This window comes from Peromyscus californicus, unplaced genomic scaffold, assembly GCF_007827085.1.
Source record: "Peromyscus californicus insignis strain IS unplaced genomic scaffold, ASM782708v3 Scaffold_1__1_contigs__length_55948999, whole genome shotgun sequence".
In the NCBI taxonomy this organism is placed as follows: Eukaryota; Metazoa; Chordata; class Mammalia; order Rodentia; family Cricetidae; genus Peromyscus; species Peromyscus californicus.
This window is the reverse complement of record NW_026294492.1, coordinates 5,088,181-5,111,025: the sequence shown is the minus strand read 5'-3', so window position 1 is coordinate 5,111,025 and position 22,845 is coordinate 5,088,181. Positions and strand designations below refer to the sequence as shown.

The 22,845-nt window shown below is 44.2% G+C and overlaps 1 long non-coding RNA gene across 41 annotated transcripts in view; it reads left to right on the top strand.

The window, feature by feature from the left end:
* Positions 1-22,032, top strand: part of LOC128115271 (uncharacterized) — a 307,172-nt gene extending 285,140 nt beyond the window's left edge. For 31 of the 41 annotated variants that reach the window (XR_008220073.1, XR_008220074.1, XR_008220079.1 and 28 more), the window contains 6 exons: positions 177-563; positions 1,664-1,863; positions 8,435-8,630; positions 12,533-14,114; positions 19,507-19,574; positions 20,957-22,032. This is a non-coding gene — a long non-coding RNA (uncharacterized LOC128115271). Of the gene's footprint in view, positions 1-126; positions 564-1,663; positions 1,864-6,279; positions 6,517-8,434; positions 8,631-10,419; positions 14,115-15,258; positions 15,360-19,506; positions 19,575-20,934 lie in introns of all 41 variants that reach the window. The other 10 variants (XR_008220092.1, XR_008220065.1, XR_008220087.1 and 7 more) reach the window with 10 other exon arrangements.
* Positions 22,033-22,845: the final 813 nt, after the last annotated feature.

The following is a 22,845-nucleotide window of genomic DNA, read 5'->3' as shown; positions in this document are numbered from 1 at the left end:
GGTTTTATAATGGGCAGGAAGCCAAGTACGATGACAGAACAGTATCCGGGAAGAGTTGCATTTAGAGTTAGGATTTCTGAAAACTCTAACACTGTGGAGATGAGTTCGCTGATCTTCTGTAACTAGGTTTTGGTGCCAAGAACAAACCATGTACTCTCTGGTATGCTTGAAAACAGACAATGAACTGCCAAGCACTGAGGATTTCCCTCTCCCCTGATTGCAAGTCTTGTGCCCAGTCCCTGGAAGAGATGAACAAGAATCGGCATGCATATTTAAGCCTAGCGCCCAACCTTCTAGGAAGAAAGGATGAAGGCATTATGGAGTGTACATGCCCACTTGTCTGCAGCCTTTCTCTCAGCAAGCCTGCAGCTGCCTGATCAGTCCTGCTGTCCTGGGAGCACTCAGAGGACCCGAGGGTGTGCACAAAGCTAGAAGGAGTCCAAACTGGTGATGGACAGGCCATTCTCTGCAGAGTCACAGCCCAGGAACTCAACATCTGCACCTAGGATTCTGTTCTAAGCCATGTAATAATTCCACATAGCTTTCCACTGCCTCCAGGGAAGGTGAGTTTGAGCTTGAAATTCATTCCTACTTGCTGATTATTTACTGCTATTTCAAGGAGTGTCACCAAATTTGCCCAACACACAGACACATAAGGGCTTCCTCTCTAGCCTGAAATACACAGTTCATGCTCAGAGCAAGAGAGAACTGGAGCCTAGTGGGACACAGCAACAGGAGAGCCATCCTCACAAGGCCCATTCTGGGTTGCATAAGTTCGTGGTACCCTAGGGCAGCCATGAGCATAGTGATGGGATCCAGCACCTAGTTCACAGTGGGGGAAACAGGAGACTACAGAAAACCCTGGAAATGTCATTTTCTGAACCCCAAATGAGAAACTTCAACAGCATACCTGCCTATGACTTCACTCGCATTGAGGTCCAGCCTAAATTAGTCTACTTTGATGTTTGTGAGGCATGGTTTCACTGTGTAGCTTAAGCTGTCCTTGAACTCACAGCAATCCTCCTGCCTCAGCCTCCTGAGCACTAGGATTACAGGCAAGTCCCACCACTCCCAACCAAGGCAGAGCTTGATGGGATGTGGCCTCAGTCCACTAACCCTGTAGGGGCAACTTGCTGTTTTCCTGATGCTTGACTAAGAGTCAGGGCGAGTTCTTCCCAAGTCCATTGTTGTAGAGCCAGAAGTGCCTGTTGCTCTTTCTGGACTTGGGAGAAATCCCATCATAGCAAGTCTGAGGACACTCTTTGTCTATTGCTGTGAAGAGACACCATGACCATGGCAACTCTTTAAAGGAAAACATTTAATGGGGGTGGCTTATAGTTTCAGAGGTTTAGTCCATCATCATCATCGTGGCAGGAAGCATGGTGGCGTGCAGACAAACACAGTACTGGAGAGTAGCTACATCTTGCAGGCAACAGGAAGTTGACTGACACATTGGGTGGTATCCTGAGCATAGGAAACCTCAAAGCCCACCCCCCCATGGTGACACACTTCCTCCAACAAGGCCATACCCACTCCAACAAAGCCACACCTCCTAATCGTGCCACTCCCTATGAGATTCATGGGGCCAATTACATTCACACTACCGCACCCATGTCTTAGTACCTGTCTGAACCTCAAGCTGTTTGCTGGATCTCATCCCCAGATGGAACATCATTTGTAGGCACAAGCACTGTCAGGAAACTGCTGGTAGCGGCTCTTGCAGGTGTGGGATTTGTGTCTCAAGTGGCCTCCCTTCCTTGGAGTCTAGCAAGACGCCCTTCCCTTTTCTGATGAATATTAACACGGCGGAAGCAATGCAACATCAAAGACGGGATCGTGAAGGCTGCGGCGGCCTCTGCCTTGGTGAGTGGCTCCCTCTCTGTTCTTCGTCTAGTTCTCTCTCCCCTTTGCTCTTTTGACCTCACTTGTTACTTCATCCCCTCACTTGTTGTGGGTGCACTCACGCGCTCTCTCTCTCCTCACCAGAGGAGAAGAAACGATCATGTAGTGAGCTCACAAGGGGAAGGGTTGCTTTCTCTGAGCACTATGCAGTGAGGCCCCGAGCCCTGTGCATAGCAGCCGCACAGAGTTGGCCTTTGAGGTGACGACTGTGGCGGTCTGCTGAGAGACCCTCTTGAGATGCTCTCCACCAAAAGTCATTCCCAGTAGGTGTCTATGCCTTAGGGTGGCTTGTCAAGTGGCTGTAACTTGTAGATATTTACCCATGAATGCTTCTTCTTCTTCTTTCCAGCATAGAAATGTGTCATGCGCTGTGGTGTTCAAACACCCGGAACCACCCACCCCCTCAAGCCTCAGACCCCCATTCCCTTTCCTTCCTCTAACTCTTCCCGTGCATCCTTCCTCCCTCTAATTCATGCTTCTATTCCTTTACTTGATTGTGTGTGTGTGTTATTCCTAAGTATATACTATAACCTGCTTAGTCTTAAAGTTACTTACATGTATATGATTTTAGGGCTGACCACTTGGTATTAGATATCCAGTAAGTGTGCTCTTCCCTGGGGAAGACACTTTCTTCTACTCTCAGCATCCTTAGTTTTCCTTAGGTTCTTTGTTCAGATTGAAGACCGACAGTGCTTAGATGTTAAGGACCTATCATATTCCCAGACTGTGGTAAGCATGCTCCTAAGATAAACAAATGTGGTTTCTGATGGGAGTTGCATGGGCAGATCTTTCTGTGACCAAGCCCTGAAAAGCTGCTGTTCATGTGCAGGTGAGATACTAAGACACAGTGGCTCTTTTGGTCATTAAAGTCTCTAAATTTGAACATGTAATTCTTTGTTAGTAAGTTCTCATCTGCTGAAAAGGTAGAAAACTATATTTGTCCACTGGCGATGTTTATTGTTAAAATTTATTCATTTAGATTGATACTCTCTTTCTTAATTCTGTTAGTTACTTTTCTCACCATGGTGATAAAATACATTCCAGAATTAATTAACGGAGGAGGGGTTTATCTGGGCACAGAGTTTGGGGCGGAGGTGACACAGTCGTCATGGCAGGGAAGCCATGATGGGGAGCAGCACCCTGCCAGGAGATGTGTGTGTGTGGTAGCTTGTGTATGTCTCAACAAAGCAGAAAGCAGGCAGCGTTCAGTTGGAACTGTGGCAGGTGATAGCCAGCTGTATGAGGCGCCCCGTCCTCCAGTAACCCAGTAACTTCCTCAAGAGAAACCCCACTTTTTGAATGCCTCATGTCCTCCCCAAACAGCACCACGAGCTAGAGATCAAGTGTCCCAACAGACGAGTGTGTGGGCAAGAGTTCACATCCAAACCCCAGCACCGACTCTCACCACTCAGCTCTGGTTTATTGCGAGTGAGAAGCCCAAGTCCCTAACGGTCTTCTATAGTGAAAAACATCGTCGTTTGTATACACGTGAAGATTTCCAAAGTCCTAATGCAGATGGATTTCAAAAGATCAACCAACTGGTTTGGGAGTAATAAAGAAAATCACTTACCCCCTAATGGTTAGAATTTCACCACGGATGCTCATTATGACATTTGTTTTATATTTGCTTTCCACATCCATTCACCCATGTGACAACCAATCCACTGTGTCTCCATCCACTCCAGTCACTGCTGTGGAGCAGCTTCTGTCCAGATGAGGCAGATGGTGGTTCTCTGCTTCTAAGGGAAGGAGGGTGTTGCCTGACGCCCATGAGGGGAAGGCAGGCTAAATTCATCATCTGGGTGGTGTGACACACAGCTATGCAGTAGGTTATATATTCCAAAGATTGCAGCCAAAGACTCTCCCTGTCTTTGTGCTTGGAAGCACTGCTGTGCAAAAACCTCCAGGGAGAGCTGGGTCCCAAGCAGAGCAGCAGAGGGACACCTCGCTGGTGTCAGGGTGGCCTTATCTCTGTGGCAGCAGGGCCGGACTGCTCCTGGGAGCAGGCACCACTCACTTGGTTGAAGGATTGTATGATGTGCCTTGTGACAATCTCGTAGGGGGACCAACAGCCTTGTGTCACCTTTTGTAAAGCTGCACTAAGATTCATATTGCCCTCTGAGCTATCAGCCAGTCTGAAAAGTTTCCAGAGAACCACAGGTAAAAATGGGCTTCAGTGACCAACCCGTGAGAGGCTTTTCCCCATAGGACCTTCAGGTTGGCAACTTCGTCTTTGTCATAGGAATTGCACTAGCAGTGAGAACAGAAAGGCAACAGAAACAGCCATGGATCCCGTCGCTAGGATGGTGCCCGCTTGGTTAGCTTGAAAATCAGATGTGGAAAAGCAATGGATCAGAGAGGCAGACAACACTGAGAGGGAGCGGGATGACGCAAGGAAGGGAAAGCAGCCCGAGCGGGGAGGGCTGGACCAGCTTCCCCATGCTGCCACTGTGAGGCATCATGAGTGTGGGCATGACCTGCTCGCTCTGAAGTCTGTGCAGGACAACACTTCCTGCCTCCTTCAGATTCTGGAAGCTCCAGGCATCTCTTGACAGGAGGACAATATCACCCTAATCTAGCTTCTGTCACTTCATGACGTCATCCCTCAAGTAAGTGAGGCTCAATGAAGTCCCTGCAGCCCTTCTCATTCTTGAGATAATAAATTCTGTATGGAGCAAAATAATAATGGGAAAACCTCACCTTCAAATCACCACTGAAAACCTTTGTGAATGCACTCACAGTTTTGAAGATGGGAAAGGTAAATTTATCTCTTGGCACAGCTAGAAACACCTCCTAAAAGAATGGCTTGTCATATGTATCTGTCTTAATATCAACAAACAAGTTTAAAGAAAAATGATGACCGGGCAAATTTATTTATAGCAGATGTTTGTAATGTACCAGGAGCGCTTGAACAAAAGGATTTCCAAAGCACAGACAGTTCATGAAGAAATTAGATGAGTGTAGAGAAATATCTGCAATCCTTCTAACTAAAATAATATAGTTCAAACAGCATCTTTTTGATGTTGTAAAACATTAACAGCAGTAGTCTAGATTGGAAGGCTAGCCTTTGGAAGACAGAAAAAGGAAAGAAATACTAGAAAAAAGGGGGGGATAGGAGGCTTGGTAGATCTAAAGGACCTGGACAATGTGTTGTCATAGAGGCCAGGGATAGAGTATTATTAAGGAAGAGGGAAGGGTTTTTTGATGATGTTGTTGTTGTTGTGTGTGTGTGTATGTGTGGAGTGTCTTCTCAGTTCACAAGACAGAAAGTTTGACAAGGTCAAATGCTGCAAAAAATTAATGACTGCTATATTTATCCAAGTATTCTAATAGATAATTCATAAATGTCAGTTTAGATAGATAATAGATTAGATGGCTGATAGATATTGATAGATGATAGACAGCACACATGGCAGATGATGATTGAAGGATGGATGGATATAAATAGAGATGAAAGAGAAGGAAGAAAGGAAAGGAGGAGCGAGGGAGGGAGGACTGAGAGGCCAGCGACTCTGAGTAGGAGAAATTCCATGTCAGGGTAGCAGCGTGTCAAGGCTCATGGCAGTGGGCCTAGAAGTTAATGGAATCGAGACAATGAAGAGTGGATAAATGTTTAGAGAAGCTCAGCTGTGACCAGGAGGAGAGGCATATGGTGGGGACCAGAGGTGAAGGGGCTCCCCAGCAGGGTGCTCTGTCTGTGGTTTGTTTCGATGAGTTCGAGCAGCTTCCCTGCAGATGGAAGCAGATGCAGAAGATAACGTTTCCTGGTATTTCTAAGGGAGATGGTGCTGCCCAAGACGAAAGGATTCTAAGTAAAACAGGAAGGAAGACAGTGGAAATGGCCAGTAAGTCACAGGGGTGCCTGACACCTCACCAAGGAAGTAGTATCAACCAGAGTCGATAAATTGTCTTACCTAGTAATCCTTCAATCTCATTGGCCTCTCATAATAGTCTATTTTCTTTCCCCCACCCTGTCCCCTCGTCTGGGGCTCCCCCCTCCATCTTTCTTTCTCCCCTTTCTCTCAATAGTGTCAGCTCTCCAGATCAGTAGTGGTATTAATCATTTGGATGTAATACTTCACCCAGAAACCCAGGATCCTCTCATCTAGTGCCCATAATCCCAAACTCTGGTATTCCTACCTAGTCAGCTGCCAGAGGAGAGAGCAAACTCAGATGACTTAGCAGGAAGGCAGAAGTTATACTTGAAAATGGCTTTCTCCACTTCTTCTGACAAGCACACTGGTCTAGATGCTGTCATTTGCCCCCAGAGCTGCAAGAGTCTGGAGGCCAGAGCAGGGTGTCTGGCTGAGTAAGAACAAAAGGGATGCCGGTGAAGACTTGGGTTTGCTAGTAAAGGCTTGCTTTCATTGTTTACAGGGGAAAACTTGTTGCTCTTAAATTCATTTTATTAACATTGTATCAACACCAGTTAGCTCCGACTTCGACTTTGGATGCTCCAGAATCTCCAAAGAAATGACACCAGGGAGGAAAAAGAACAACATGTGCCTTTAATGCTCACAATCATTTCAGTGCAACACAATATACTGGATAATGACAGATGGCACCAGCCTTTTCTAGTTCCTATTTGGAACTCATCTCTGCTGCTCTCCATACGTAGGTTATTTTTTCTTTACTTTTCCCATTTGAAAAGGAACAAATCTCATCTATCTTTACTCTCTCTGTGTCACCCTGTCCATGGTGACTTTGATGAATGCCAGCATGTTTTAATAACACACCTTATACCTTCTGCTGCTGCTGCAACATCACATTAGCCAACGTTTGCAAAGCCAAAGGAATATGGCTCTTACATAATTTGTATGTCCTTGTGGTGCATTATTAATGTGTGGACTTTATAAGAGTATAATTTTGAAGTAGTTCTCCATAAAACTGTTATCAGTGTTATAAGTTCCAGATAATTTGGCTCAGTATTCACTTAACCAAATTACCCCACTAATAACATATGTTCATTAGTAAATCATGGCTCAGACTGACATCACAAATTTTTGGTAAAAGTTGAGGCTTACAGATGCATCGAGACATTGCTGCACGATTTAAGGCCAAGGACAACTTCTATTCTCATAAATAAGTTTGCTTTTCTTGCTTTGATTAAAATGCATATGCTTGATATAGATTGTACAAAAAATATATCTACACTATTTTAAAAGATAAAACACTAATTAGATTTTGATTTTGAGAAGCCACCAATGCAGGGGGATACATGAAAATGAATAACGGATTAGTGTTAAGATAACCCAGCATTGTGTACTGGCTTTGAGTCTGGTAGCAGCTCTGTGGCCTTGGAAATATTTGATACTTCAAATCCCCAGTCTGATCGTGGATTATGTGAAGATAATAGGATTAAGCTGGCTCACAAAGTCTTCTCGGAACATCATTCCAGAATCCCCGATCTACTTAAGTACTTAATTACATATTATCCTATGTTGCCTGTGGTTGAGGTCTATATAACCTATCTTTACAAATGCATTAATAAGTCACCCCACTCATGGCATAGACCATTCATTCATCTTCAAAGCTTTCAAAAGTCCTCTGTATAAAGTGTTGTGCCTGTGGAATTCCCAGGGCTCAGGCCATGAATCCACCACGTACTATTTCTATGTCCTTGAGAATTAGGGGTATGCAGAGAGCTCTGAGTATGTGGAGACCTCCTGAGACTGAATTTGCATTTCTTCCTCTGCAGGTGGCAACAAAAATAAATATTTTATTTCATAAAACTATAGTGAACAGGTTCAGAGAGAGTATGTCACAGTTCCAGGACACCCACATTGGAGATACTGGGCAAGGACAAACCTTAAGGAAGCCCTTACTTTGTCCTTCCACATCTAGTCCGACATAGGATGTGACATATTTGCATACAGCTGATAACCATGAATGATACAGCTTTCTCTCCACCATGGGTGTGAGAGAAGTGCAAGATGAATATCTTGTTATTAGAAACTATACTCCCATTCCATAAGAAACTGTGTCTAATATCGAAGAGGGGAATCTAAGCCTTAAGCCCAGTGATAGTTACCCTATATTTTCACAAGGTTGAGGGATGCCATGGGCTTCTGCACAAAACTGTCCAGATGCAGAAAACAAAGTCTCAGAACCAAGTGCTGGGCAATCTGGAGATTGGCAGGGCAGAGAGAGACAGGTACCCTCAGTGGTCAAGAACAATGATGTTAATGTTCTAGTTGTATGTGGTGTTGTATCTAGTTTGTGGTGGTGAGTGTTAATGACCTGGACCCTGTACATCGATAGGATGATAAACATGGAATAATGGGACAAAGACTGTCCTCTTCGGGGCTGGGCTGAAACTGGCCAGCATCTTTAAATAAAAAGTGAAACCCAGGGATAATGCCCACTTTCTAAAGCTGCTTCTTTAGATGGATGAAGAAGCCATGTCATGGGAGAGTGGAGCAGAAGTCTGGAGTTCTGCCCTTTAGGGAATTGCTTCCATGTGACAACATGTCTCTCTGGGACAGGAAAATCCTCTCTCCTTGCTTTAACCAAGACTTTTTTTTTTTTACAGAGGTAATAGCCAAAGAGATCAGAGAGCCACGACTACCTTATCTTACTACCTCACCGCCATCGCTTCCCCAGAGAGAGCTTCTTCCTGTTGGACTTGTGTTTTTATTGCTTTCCTGTTCTGCCTTCTCATTGGCTCTAAGCCCAGCCACATGACTTCCTTGTCACTGCCTGTCTACACAGACCTCCAGGTCTCTATGGTTGGTACTGGGATTAAAGGCTTGTGTCACCATGCTTGGCTGTGTCCTTGACCACACAGAGACTCTGCACAACTCCAACTCCATGGCAGCCAATGCCTTTTGGTTTCCAGGGACACCTGTACACACACACACACACAGCACTTGCACACGCATACATAAGATAAATCTAAAAAAGGAAAACTGAAAAGTAGTGTTTCACAGCTGTAGTCTCAGCACATGAGACATTGAAGCTGGAGGATAGTAAGGCCAAGGCCAGCCTGAGGGCTACAGAGTAAACCCTACTTAAGTAAATTAACTAATTAAAATAAAAAATAAAGGGCTGGGGAGCTGTCTCAGTAGGTAAGAAGAGCATGTGCCCTGAAAACATAAGGATCTGTGTTCAGATCCCAAGCACTCACATCAGAGGCCAGGCATGCGTGCCTCTGACTGTCGGGGAGGATGTGAAGACTGAAGGAGTGGTAGCTGTACCCCTGACATTAACCAAGACATTCTTAAAGCACTCAGATTTTGTCTAATTGCCAACCATGTCAGGAAGAAAGAGTCAAAGAAGACACAGCCTTCTCTCTGACTTCTAAGCACTTCAACATGCTGAGCCCTGAATGTCTCCCATGCCCTTCCTTTCCTATTCCCCGTGAGGCACAAAGTAGAGTCGGGCTCCTGGAAAGAGTGAAATAACCCCCCGTCCCACACTAGATGTAGTTTTTCAAAAACATTCTGCAGCACAGATACTCAAAGTATCTCCAAGTCACCCACCAGGAGGAAGCTAAGAAGAGTGCAAAGCAGGACACATGATTAGGTCCTGTGGTCCAAAGTTCCCCCAGACTCCTCGCAAGCCAGGCTCTTAGGTCTCAACACACACCAGACCTTACTTACTGTGTGGTCCACAACGTTTTCACTAGGATCTGAAACAGATTCTGTTTTCTCTACATTTAACACCCCCCTGTGAAGTTTGCCAGAGCCAAAATGGAGTCACTGTGGCTATCACCAAAACATACTAAGAAAGTCAGGGAGCTGTAAATGGTCCGATACCCTGACTGTACACCTAATGATAAGAACTAGTCACAAAAGACACTGTTGTGATCACAGCCTTGCATCAAAGTTACCACAAAATTATATAGAGGGTATTCATGCAAGGCTGAGTCCTTCAGCAAGCCAGCCCAGGCCCTACACTTATTATCTGTTCTTAAATACCTGTTATTGATACTTGTGACCATGATTATAATTTCAAAATATTTCATATGACCCTTCCTAGCTTCCCATGGCCTCAGCCTCCTTGAATACACTCATAGTCGGCTGTGGCACGTAGATTCCCACAGAAATGGTCTAGGATTTCCAAAAAAAACTGTTCATTTCTGGAGACCATCTTGGAGGGTTTTTGCAAAGGAAATCTGAGTGTCCAAAGCTGTGTCTGTAGCGTTGTTGGGTCTCGATTCTCAGGCCAGTTCGCACCATGCCACAGGGTCTGAGTCAGAAGGCTTGAGGCGGGCGTGAGTGGAGGTGAGTGAGGAGTTGGCAGATGCCTCCCCAAAAGCCTCATTTGGTAAGACAAATAATTTTAAGATTGGGGAGGCTGCAATCTGTAAATTACAGCAAAGTGGAAGCAAAACAGTTTAGAAGTAGGACATAGTCGATTCCTGACGGTATGTGTTGAAAGTCAGAACAGACACAGGGACAGGGGATGGATGGATTAGACCGCCATGTGCCTGAAGCACCTGGAAAACTGGGTCATTAAGTTGCAGTAAGTGGGTGAAGGTTGTCTTCCTAAGAGGATTTATGTGTTCTTAACCAGGAGTCTTTTCTGGGGCAGAGAGTGGACTCCGAAGTGGAAGGCAAGGGTGAACGTCACCAAACTGGGTCACACTGTGAAACCCCAGAACCCCATTAAAGACGGAGACAAGAACCTCGCAGTTCTACCGAGCAAGAGAGGCGGTCCTGTGAAAGGGGATACAAGACAAAGTTCTCTGAAAGTTTGCAAAACCCCTTAATTCTCTCCCCATGTTCCATCTGGAGTGCGATGGGAGTAATGTCACAGGAATGCTGAGCAGTCACATGCAGATGTATCAATCTGTAGAGCCTGGAGACCAGTCACACGAAGTCACGCAACCTGGCAGGACAATTGACAGTCTGTAGTGGACAGCCACTGAGCGGCCAACCTTTGTAACTGCTTCAAAAAACATTTTTCATTACCCAGAATGCTAGCTGTGGAGCCAGGACTTTCTGAGGTGTTGAGTGTTCAAGTATTGTCAAATGCGATCACTATTCAGCCCTGGAGCAAGATTGCAAGAGATTGTCTAAATGGTGGAGGCTGAGAGACACTCAGCTAGGACACTCAGCTCCAGCACTAGGTTTTTAGAATGTGACTCAGTTGTATTCATTGTGTTCTAGGAACTCTGCATAACACTAGAATATGGTGTGTGTGTGTGTGTGTGTGTGTGTGTGTGTGTGTGTGTGTGTGTGTGTTTGTGTGTTCCCCACTTTTATTAAGAACCCATTCTGACAAGAGAACTGTAAGTAACAACCACAGGATCAGGGCAAGTATTGTAAGAAAAACATCACATAGAAAAGAGTTTACCCAAAGATTGTTTTGTTTGTCACCATCAGATACAGGACAGAACAGTACTACAAATTTAGTTATTTTTAGGAACCATTTAACCACAATATTCTCCCAGACCGTAGAAACTATAAAATATTTAGAGAAGATATAGAGCTTTTAAACTCATTAATTTTTGTACTCCCATGCCTGGGATATTATAACCAACCTGTGAGTTAATAAGTTGAAGTGGGACAATTAAATGACTGTCTAAGCCTCAAAGCTAGGAAGAATTAAACTTAAAATAAGCCTAGGATCTTAGACTCCATGTCTAGTGTTCTTTTCATGATAAAGCATTCTTTCTTTGTAATGAACCCATTTGCTATAACCCAATTATATAAGAATTTCATTAAATGTAAATGGCTTAAGAACATTAATATAAGATAGAGGCTATTGGCTTGAATTTAAGAAACAAACTATCAGCTTTTAACAATGGACCATGAGTATGAGGGACTTATACCTGCCATTCTGCATGCAGAAAGCTGGAAGGGACATACTTACCATGGCTAATCCTACATAAAAATAATCCCTCCCTGCTGAGTGCTCACATAATGAAGCCACATGTTTATAGGTTCTATATGGTCTGGGCTTCAGTCATCCCAGTCTTTTCTCACTACAGACCATGCTCATTGATCTCCCCTCTCCCAGCACCCCATCACCTGTCCGTGCTAGAACTCTGGTGTATGCTTGGCCTAGCTCATGCTCTTTCCTTAGAAGGACAGAAACTTCCTCCTCACTTAATCAAACTCCATTTGCTCATCACCACTCAGCTCAACATGGATTTCCTCAAGGATGCTGATTTTGTCTAGCCAATGGCTAGAGACATTCACTAAGTTCTCTACTTTTTTTATATGGTAGTCCTGGTTGCAGTTCTCCAGGACCATCTTCCACTCCATTATGAAACAATGTGCTAACTCTTTTTCTAGACTCAAGCCTTAAGAGAGAGCTTTGTCTAAATTGCTCACTTGTCACAGTACCCAAGCACACTGGTAGATGTTTGATAAAATGTGTTTGAATAGATAGATGACTGACAGGTGCTACATCTTAAGATTTAGCTTATTTCTTTATAAAAGTCAGCATGACAGATCACAGCCATGAATGAAAGTGAGCAGATGTGATGTCCTATCTTAGCTCTGAGTACCTTGCTGTATGACAATGAGTGAGTCGCTTTGCTGCCCCATCTCAAATTCCACATATGTGGCAAAATATTTATTTGCTATCTGACCTCCAAGATCTGTTTGAGATTACAGAATTCTCTTATCCTCCTCAGACTGAACCTAAAACATGAGTTTTTTTGTTTGTTTTTCAACAGGAAAAGGCTGATCTGGAAGAGTCAGGCACTTCAGAGACTTTCTGAGTGCAATCATATTTTCAGTCAAGTGGTAAAAACCTAAATTCCAATGTGTCTTAAAAATGGGTAATGCACTAATCTGATTATAGGGGAAGGTAAGTTCAGGCAGCCTCTCTATTATTGCTAGGAGTTTTAACTGGCGTCATCTGTGTGGATTTCTGGAGATTTCCCCTAGCACCAGGTTTCTCTCTAACCTCCTAATGGTTCCCTCTACCAAAGTATCTCTTTCATTGCTCTTCCTCTCTGTCCCTGTCTCCACTCGGCCATCTCAGTCTCTATTCCTATCCCCCATCTCTTATCAGATTAGTGACTACCCTAATTGTCATCATAAAACCTATATCCAGTAACTGAAGGAAGCAGATGCAGTGATCCACAACCAAGTATTGGGCTGAGCTCCTAGACTTCAAGAAGAGGGAGGAGGGATCACAGGAGTAAATGAGGTCAAGATCATGATGGAGAAAACCACAGCCACAGCTGATCCAAGCTCATGGACTCTGGCCTGTCACCTGGGGAACATGCATGGGACCGAACTAGGCACTCTGAATGTGGGTGACAGTTATGTGGCTAGATCTGTTTGGGGAGCCCCTGGAAGTGGGACCAGGACTTATCCTGAGTGCATGACATGGCTTTTTGAAACACATGGCCTAGGGTGGGATATCTTGCTCAGCCTCAATTTAGAATGCCAGACTTCATTGACTCCCCAATGGAGGCCTTACCCTTTCTGAGGAGTGGATGGGGGATGATGGGGATGGTGGGAATTGGGAGAAGGGGAAGGAGGGGGAACTGGGATTGCTATGTAAAATGAAAAAAAAAAAACCTTTTTAAAAAAAATGGATAAATGTACTGAATGAGTCCATCCCCACCAAAAGCTGACCTTCATTTCACCTCAGCAATTCTGCTTGTCCCAATCTCTAGAAGAACTGTTATTCATGTGAATCTAGGTAAAGCAGGTGCTTCCTAGCTGCGTGGCCAGTCTCTGGTTACTAAGTTGATCATGGTCAAAGGCTTGCTGCAGGGAGCAAGTCCATTTCTGTCTGCATCTCCTCTGTCTTTCCATGCTGAGGCAAATATGCTTATTGTTGCTTACAGACGAATATCCTGAGATACATGTGGCTCTTGCCTTCTAGAACTACGCCCAATGTGACAAAGGAGCTGAATTTTAATTATATTGTATAGATTAATTTAATCCCAGATAACCAGTGGCTATGACATTGGTCAGTGCTAAGTACAATGATGTGACACAGTAATAAAGTGTTGGTCACATAGCAAATCCCTGGGGACTGCCATTCTCTAGTCATGCTGGTGATAAGGATGATATTCTTACACTTGTCCATTCCTCTATCTCACAGTTTATCTGCCTTTATCCCAGGAATATAGATAGTGAGATGGAAGGTGTTTCCATGGGAGTTGTGGTTCTGGGCCCCTGTGGGCCTCAAGAACAGAGAACATCCATTCATTTCCTCATGTTTGCACCATTCAGCAATGCTTGGGTTCCAGTGTCCTCTGTAGAGGTCAAGGAGACCCACAGACTTCCAGGGAGACGGTGAGTACTAGAGTATGTCCACCTGCTTTCCAGTGATATTTCTCCAGGAGGCCCCTCCAAGCCTCCTGAGAATGTGTTAACCTTAGGTCTGCCAGCTTTCCTTGTTATGGTGAGTTGGGAATCGAGATGATAACCATTGACAGACCCCCTTACAAAGATTACATGAGTTCATGGAGCCAGTTTTTTAAAATTCAATATTTAACAAAAGCAGCCGACACCATACTATATAAGCACATCTTACCTACACTGTACATACTCTAGAACCCCTAGACCACCTCATACTGTATCATCTACACACACACACAAAGATTATATACATACATACATACATATATATATATGAGAGAGAGAGAGAGAGAGAGAGAGAGAGAGAGAGAGAGAGAGAGAGAGAGAGAGAGAGACTAGGTAGCAGACAGACCCCTGTAGTATAATATTCCAGGTGAACTACATCAAAAACCTAGGTGATTTCAGTAGAACTCTGGATCTTATCAATAGAGGAGACATGAAGGTCGGGTGAAACATGATTAACTGAGATCATGCCAGGTCCAGAGAAGGGAGATTTGGGTGAATGAGTTGTTCTCCATGTCTGCTTTCACTTCTGTTGTTTGTACTTTGTGTTTTACCCTAAGGGTTATTGCCAAGACCAATGTCAAAGAGCTTTCTCCATTAATTTTTTCCAGGAATTTTAGGGATTTAAGTCTTTACTCCATGTTTATTTCATCTTTACATGCATATAAAATAAATGTAGGCTTACTGGAAAGATTGTCCTTTCCATGTTGGTATTCTTGGTGCCTCTGTCGAATTCTGGTTGCATGCATATATATGTATGTATGCTTTCTAGTCTGTTCCATTGGTCTCTGTGTCTATTTTCATGCCAACCATATTGTATGACTGGCGTATCTATTCATTTACATTGAGATTGGAAAGTGTGATACTTCCGGTATAGTGTTTTCTTTACTGCAGTAACTATTGTGGGTACACACACGCTTTAGAAAAGGAGCCTTCCATTCTATTTCTGTGAAGAATGACACTGGCATTTTGAGGGATTACACCGAATCTATATATTTGTAAATAGTGTTGATTTTTAACAATGATTATTCCTCTGATCAATGAACATGAGCTATCTTTCTGTTGGTTTGTATAGGTCCTCAGTTTCTTCCACCAGTGTCTTTCAGCTTTCACTGTACAGACCTTTACCACCTTGCTCAAATTATGAAGTATTGATTGCTATGCTATCATAAACAGGTGAATTCTTCTTTTTTAGTAGTTCATTATTAGTAGATAGATATGCAACTAATTTTATACATTGACTGTGAATCCTACAAATTTGTTGAATTTCTTGGTTTTGCAAGGGTTTAATGGGGTCTTAAGAGTTTTCTGTATATGAGATCAGGCCATCTGCAAATGATTGTAATTTTACTTCTTTATTTCCAGGTTGAGTATTTTCTTCTTTCTCCTGCCAATTTGCTCAGTGCAGAACTTCAGTTTTACATTGGTCAGGAGTGGCAAGAGCAGCATGCACTCTTGTTTTATATTCAGACTTGCCAGGAAAAATTTTCAACTTTTTATTATTTTTTAAGTATGACATTAGCTGAAGGTTTACTATATAATGTTTGGTTTTGTTGAGATACATTCTACATCTAATGTACTGAGAGTTTTTACTGACAAAATCATGTTGAGTTTTTTCACATGCTTTTTCCTGTATCTATGGAGGTGATAATGTGGATTTTTATCCTTCACTATGTTAGCATGGTATATTGTGTGCATTGACTTACATATTTAAACCATCCTTGCATTCTCCAGGGATAATAAACCCTACTTGATCTCAATGTATCAAGTTTTGAATTAAGCTTGTTGTTAGTAAGGTTTTCTTGAGTACTTTTTCATGTATATTCATCAAGGATATTAGCTTATAATTTCCTTTATTGTTCTCTGACTTTGTTGTTAGGGTAACACTGCCTTCAAAAAGGGTATTTGAACACTGTCTCTACCCTGCTCCTCTGCCACTTAATTTTTTTATAACAGCAAATAACTCAGAGTGATCACTCAATTTTTTTCAGTTATTTCTGCCAGACATCCTTCAAATGTGGCATATGAATATAATAGGCCTGTGGTTTGTAAACAAAAAGGGATTGTTGGCTTTTATGGTTTCGTAGATTCTGTCTTTATGTATCTGACCATCACATTTATATTCATTTTTTATGCTATCTACAGACTTTCAAAAAGTGAATAGGTTTGAAGAACAACTATTTGTCATCCCCTGGTTCTATGAGCCAGGAGGCTGGTCATAGTCTAGTTGGGGCCTGCCTGGACCCAACTGGGTCTAGGAGGCTTCAGTCAAGATGTGGTCTGTGCGACATCCCCATCAGAGGAGGGAGGATGGAGGGACCTGACTCTGAGTTCCTCCAGGTTGCCAGAAGACTGCTTCTTCTTGTAGCTGCAGAATCAAAATTCCCAATTTCCTCTTGGCTCTTGGCTAAGACTGCCCTTAGCTCCAAAGTCCTGGTGCAGTTCTACATGGTTTTCTCTATAGATAGGCCTTCTCACAATGCAGTCACTTCCTACTTTAAGGTGAGAGAGAGAGAGAGAGACCTTTTATATGCTCTAGAAGGAGGAAGGGGGAGGAGGGAGAGAGAGTATTCCCTTGCACATGCATGCTTGTGCTACATATAACACATTCCATCACCTCTGTCACAGAAAGTAATGAGATTGTAGAGGATAGTAAATGATGAAATGTGGGCCTTTCCACCATATTTAAACTATATTTCTGAAACTCCTTTGGCATAATCTATTAGAATGTCATAACCAAGGGTTCCCATGTTAATTTTCCATGGGGTTGTATAGAGAAGCCTCTCCTAAAGGAAAATCAGTAACTGTCCAGACAAAGTCTGGACATTCTCAAAAGAGAAGCCCCAGTATGTGTCCCCCAACAAGGCCAAACCAGAAGTTCATCCTTCCAATCTCCCTGCTGTCTCATGAGTCTGTGCTGAAATCAAGGGCTGTCTCTGCTTTGGTCGTTGACATGCTCTGTTAGCACTGAACAGGATGTAGGGGACATAGACTTTTGGTGACTTGGTCATGGATTTGTATCTCCAGGAAGGAAGTGCTCTGCCCTTCTCTCATCTAGTTGAGCAGCATTTGTGCCTCCTTCAGAGCGGCTGTCATTCGTGTGTCCTCCATCTTAAGTGCTTTGTATGTCTGCCTTGCAATCTGTACTAGATTGAAATTTGAAGAGTTGAAAGGAGGAGCTTGTCTTACTCCCTAGCACCCCAGTGCATCCAGCACAGAGGAGTTTCTCCGCTAATGTCAGTGATTGAAGGGTGAGGGCTGAGAATATGGCTCAGTGCAACAGCACTTGCCTTGTAAGTTTGAAGTTCTGGGCTTAATTCCCAGTACCATGTTGGGGGGAGGGGAGAGGGGAGGGGAATAATGAAATCAATTAATAACTAGATAATACCAAGGAAATGAGAACTTGTCAAGGATGTGTTTTTTTTTCTGATTATTTTATGTTTATCATATGCATGATATATTTGATCAAAGAAACAAGAATCAACATCAAGTCAATAACTGGTCTCACACATCCAGCACATTATGCAGCTCCTAAACTAATGCATGAACTCAGGGACTGTTATATCTAAGCCCAAAGTAAGCAGTTGGTAAGCAGATGCTGCTACACTGTAGGTAGGAACTCAATCAATGAAATCCCTCTGCTTTGCAAAAAGCCACTACATTGAGAAAAATGAACACAGATTAAGAAGAACAACACACCTGTGTCAACATCAGGGGCAGTCCCTGACCACACACATCCGTTCATCAGTTCTGGAAGTGCGGAGTCCCCAGGCTGGACCATGTGCTTAACCTACCTGGACGTGCAGGTACCTTGGTACAGGAAATAGTAATGATATGTTTTAAAGAATTATCTTCCTGCACAAGCTCAGCTCGCTCTCAAGTTTTAATGTAAAGGTCCTAACTCTCAATATGGGACCATATTTGGAGATAGGGTCTTTCCAGAGTTAATTCATATAAAACAGTGTAATTAGGGTGGGCTTTAATGCAACAAGACTGGCGTCCTTATATAAAGAGGAGACTGAGGCACAGACACAAAGAGAAGGCAATGTGAAGGTCACCAAAAAATGACCATGTATCAGCCAGAGAATGATGTCTGAAAGAGATTGTCCTTCATGGCCCTCAGAAGAACCTCCTAACACCTTGATCTCACACATCTGGCCTCCAGAACACTGAGAAAATGTTATTTCTGTGGTCTGATCTATTCAAGCACAGTGCTTCAGAATTCTGCTAAATGAACACAGGCCCCTCACAAATACTAAAGCCAAAAGGAGTCTAGACTTTTACCCTTAAGAATCTGCATGCTGTGGTTTGCATCTGAAATGTCCCCCAAGGCTCATACATCAAAAATTGATCTTTTTTTAAAATCAATATCCAGAGGTGTTGATCTTGTGAGGCCATGAATTTCATTAGTAGTAAATCTACCAAGGAGCACATAGCTGAATGGGGTGTTAGGAGGAGAGACCTGGGTGAAGCAGGTCACTGCAGTATGCCTTTAAAGACTATGTGTTTTTATATTTTCCCATCTCCCTCTTCCTCCCTCATCTCTTCTCTCTCTCCTTCCTGGTTTTGATATAAGTAGCTTTCTTCTGCCTTTTCTTCATGATGCCTCACCTCACACAGACCCACAGAATCAGAACCAGTGACCACAGATGGAAACGTCTGAAAGCACAAGCATGTTGTCAGTCACAAAAGGCTGACTAACATCTGAGATCTGCCCTTTTAATTTCATTGGTCCCACTTCCTCCTATTGCTCATCTTCATCTTCTCACCAATATATGGAGAGCCTGAAAGTTTCATGCTAACTTCATATCCACAATTGTGCCAAAGTATTGCTGAGGTTCCAAGAATTGCCATTGTCCCTATGACAACTTGCAACCATCTATAGAGAGGTACAGTAGGACAGGCCAATAGTGTTGAGAAAATTGGCTCAAATCAGTTGCCAAGGCATTCACATAACATACCTCCTTATGAACCAACCTGAAGTCTGCCTGAGGACCTAGCAACAGGTGCTGTCAGAGTTCCTGGTCACTGTCAGAGTTCCTAATCATGCTCAGCCAATGAGGGATGACCATGCAATGCCACCAGATTGTGACATAGACTGGGTGCTGGGAGGAGGGTATATAAGGCCTTCCCAATTATTGAATAAAGGAGTTTGTCGTTTGCCTTCAATTGACTTCCAGTGTCTGTGCTATTGACACTGTGCCTTCTCGCCCCCTTCCCCCGAGGAAGCCATTAGAATCCAGCAGTATTTGGTGCCTGAATGTGGGGCTTCTGTTACTTCCTCTCCCCAGTACAAGTTCTGATCATCTCCCTCCCTTGACAGCACCCCCAAGATGGTGTGCTTTGGTGAGAAGGCCCCTCAGTGTTGTGTTCTTTCCATCCCTTTGGCAGGTAAGCACTGGGACCCCCCATTTCTTTCCTTCTTTCATGTTGTCTGTCATGTTTGTCTGGCCATGCCATTAGGAAAGCACATTTTTTTTTTCTGTTTTGGTTCACCCAGCACCTCCACATAAGGATTGACACCCCCGGAGGTGGAACCAAGGCTTGGCTCCCCATTGTCCCTCATCTGGAGATACTGTGTGGGTACACGGCCATGGCCTAAAAAACCATGGAAGTCCCCCATGAAGCACAAGACATAAGGGTCACATACAAATTCCACCCCTGTTGACTGTTGTCTTCTTTATCTGCTTGCTGTTTCCCTCTAAAAGATGGGTAATCTTTTCATCACCCCCACTACTCCCATCTTGGATATCTCTATGCTTGATCTGATGATGAGACAGACAGATAGTTTGGGCCAAGTGAAATCTGTCAAGGAGAACACAGCTGTCACTTTGGGTCCCATGAAATCTGTCAAGAATATAGCTGTCAGTTCAGGCCCCACAGAATCTGTCAAGCAGTGTGTAGCAGTCAATTTGGGCCCCGTGAAATCTACCAAGGAGAACATAACTGTCAGTTTGGGCCCCAAGATATCTATCAGTTTGGGCCCTGCAAAATCTGTCAAGGAGAATGTAACTGTCAGTTTGGGCCCCACGAAATCTGTCAAGGAGAAGGCAGCTGTCACTAAGTCATGTGCTGCTCCCCCTTCTGCTCAACCACCACTGCAGGCAGCTACACCTCCATGATATTCTTGGGGTGATCTAACCTGGTACCTGCCTGCCTCAGGAGGTGGCTACTCTCCTGCAGCACCAGGTATCTTACAATCCTCACAGCCTGAACCACTGCAGGCCCATAGGAACCTTCCAAGTCAATGTGGGCCAATATGCCGATGCCCAGCCCTGGATTCACACCCCCATAGCTGATCTCTCCATTTGCAGGGGAGCCATGTGTCAGGTGGCCCTACTTCCAGCAGGTCCTTACTCAATGGTCCATGCAGTTACAAACGTATTTCCATTGGTACCATTTACTTAAAGCTGTGTTGGAGCCTGCAGTCTTTCTCAGTTGGAGATTGGCTTGTGATGATCAGGCAGAATCCCAGGCACAGACAAACATCTTACTTAATGTCCCAGTGACCTATGATATGCTCACAGGGCACAGGGAACATGTCCATCCTGTGCACCAGGCACAGACTGGCTTGAATGCCTATTTTCAACAGGTCTCGGACCTGGGCCTCAAGGCCCTACAAGGGGCTCAGCCCAGCCTACAAGCACTGGGCATCTCTGCCAAAGAACATACCCCTGCCCCTAGTGAGATGGAGAAATTCTATCTCCCTCCAATGGCAGCTGCCAGCCCCCCTGCTAACCCATGGGAAAAGGTATGCTTATGTTTTTCCTCAGAGTGCCACTATGCCAATATGGGTCCCTGCAAGTGATGTATACCTGGTCACAGATCATCCTGCTTCCACCAAGGAGGAAATAACCCAGGATGGGTAATGTATCTACTCCCCTTTCTTGCTCTCATTGCCCCTTTAAAGGCTGAAGACTTGTGGACCCTCACTTTTCCTCATTTGTATGATGCTTTTTGAGATGAGGAATGTTAGTTTAGTAGGCCAGGAGCTAGCTAAATATATTAAGGGCCCATGGTCAGCTAAGTTTCTATATTATTCATTACAGCTAACGTATGAAATTTTCCAATTAAATCAGACAAGGGCAGAGGATACGGCCTTTGACTACTTTTTTGAGGTTTGGTGTGTTATAAAAAGGCTATTTGATCCTTTTTGAATTCTCACTTGTGTTTTGATTGGTGGGGTGGTGCATTTAATCTTTCTCCTTTTTAAGTGTCTCCTACAGCACATCCAGCAACAACAGGCAGCCGCTAAGGTGACTCTACAGGTGTTAATGGCTCTTAGACATCCAACTCATAGCCCTCTACAGGTTATGCATGCCTAGCTTTCTGAAATTCAAAAGGCTACTGCCTTACCCTCCCTACCCAGGGTGACTCCCCAGGGATGGATGCTCTTCTAGGGCTGATAGTCAATAATGGGTAAGAGCTTGTTTGGCAATCCAACCTAAGACGGCATAGTCCAATTGCTGAGCGCCCCCCCCCCCCACTTTTTAGGTGGGGTTAACAAGGATGGAGCAAAGAACTCCGACTCCCGCTCAGTGCCCACATAATAAAATAAAAGGGTGGATATGTAGTAGGAAAGGCCCATAGGGTTGAGGAAATTCACTCAAACCAGTTGCCAAGGCATTCACATAACATAATTCCTTATGAACCAACCTGGAGTCTGCCTAAGGGCCTAGCAACCGGTGCTGTCAGAGTTCCTGGTCACTGTCAGAGTTCCTGATCATACGAGCCAATGAAGGAAGACCACACAATGCCACCAGATTGCAACACAGACTGGGTGCTGGGAGGAGGGTATATGAGGCCTTCCCCATTATTGAATAAATCAGTGTGCTGGGTTTGCCTTCAACTGACTCCTGGTGTGTCACTGACGCTGCGCCTTCTCACGCCCTCCTCCAAGGGAACTGTTAGAATCCAGCAATGGCGGGGGTGGGCAGGGGGTAGGGAGAGGATATTCAAATAGTAAACACATAAGTAGATGGCACCTGACATTAATTTGTCCCACTGTCTGGGAGGAGGTGCAGGGTCCTTTCCTTGCCATCAGCAGCCTCCCGGAGTCTCTCTGTGTCCTATCTAGTCTCTCTGGGCCAGAAGTCTAGCCTATAGTCATCATGAACTCTCTGCAGTTCTGCAAAGCCCTGTCCCCTCTCACTTCCCTAAATAACCCATTGTTCCTTTGTGCAGACACACTTGACCTAGAAACCTCTCAGCTCATGGCCAAAGTTACTGTCAGTGCAGTTGCCTCTAGGGAACTTCCTCTCACCACTCTGAGACCAAATCAGGAGTTCTTCCTCTCTGCACCGATGGCTTTCGGCTGCCCTCTCATTTGTCGACCCCTGCTTAGGTGTCTTTGCCCCTCACCTTGCAAAGACAGAGCCTTCATATTTTGAGTAGCACTGAAGAATGACAGACAAATAGTTACGGAAATTGTATTCTTCTAACCCCCAGAAATGCACATCCTATCTTTAGGCAGAGAACATTACAAGCCAAAGGAGAGAACTGGATTTCTCGATGTCACTAGCACTTAAAAGTGCTAAACACTAACAAAAGTGAAGCTGGAGGCTTTTCATGCAAGCCTTCTATCCTAAAGCTCTGTTCCCAACCCTGCAAGAAGTTACGGTCTTACCTTAGACTTCGGACCTGGTGTTTTCATCTCTTAGAC